The sequence below is a fragment of the Penaeus monodon genome, chromosome 21, assembly GCF_015228065.2.
Source record: "Penaeus monodon isolate SGIC_2016 chromosome 21, NSTDA_Pmon_1, whole genome shotgun sequence".
NCBI classification, from domain to species: Eukaryota; Metazoa; Arthropoda; class Malacostraca; order Decapoda; family Penaeidae; genus Penaeus; species Penaeus monodon.
In genome coordinates, this window is record NC_051406.1 from 854310 (window position 1) to 854785 (window position 476).

The window sequence follows — 476 nt, forward strand, 5'->3', positions numbered from 1 at the left end:
AGAAGGGCGACCGGGCGCATACCAAGAAGCTGGCTTTCAATTGAAAGCCAGAATGCTATGTCCACGCGAACGCATACCCCCCCCCCCCTCCTCCTTCCTACTTCCCTCCTTTAGTCTTCAGTTCTCTTAATTTGTTGATTCTACTTGTCATTTGCACACCACAAATTGAGAGCACTTGCATTTGTTAGCTCTTACTTGTTGCAGGTCAGCTGTTTTATGCATGGCCAACGTCTGCATTTATCGCGGGAACTCCTCTTTCTTCTTTCACTTCATTTTGTCCCTCTCGTCTTCCGTCGTCGCCTCTTGTGCCTCCTTCGCGCTCCGTCGCATGAAGGCAGGGATGACGTCGCCGTGCTCGTGTCGGCATTTTGCTGCAAAACTGAAAGGGGAATTGCAAGCGAGGGAAGCCGCGGGCCTTCGCCGTTTCTAAGCCATTGGCTTCTCTTTAAAAGTACCCTCGCACGTTTTCGCTGCTT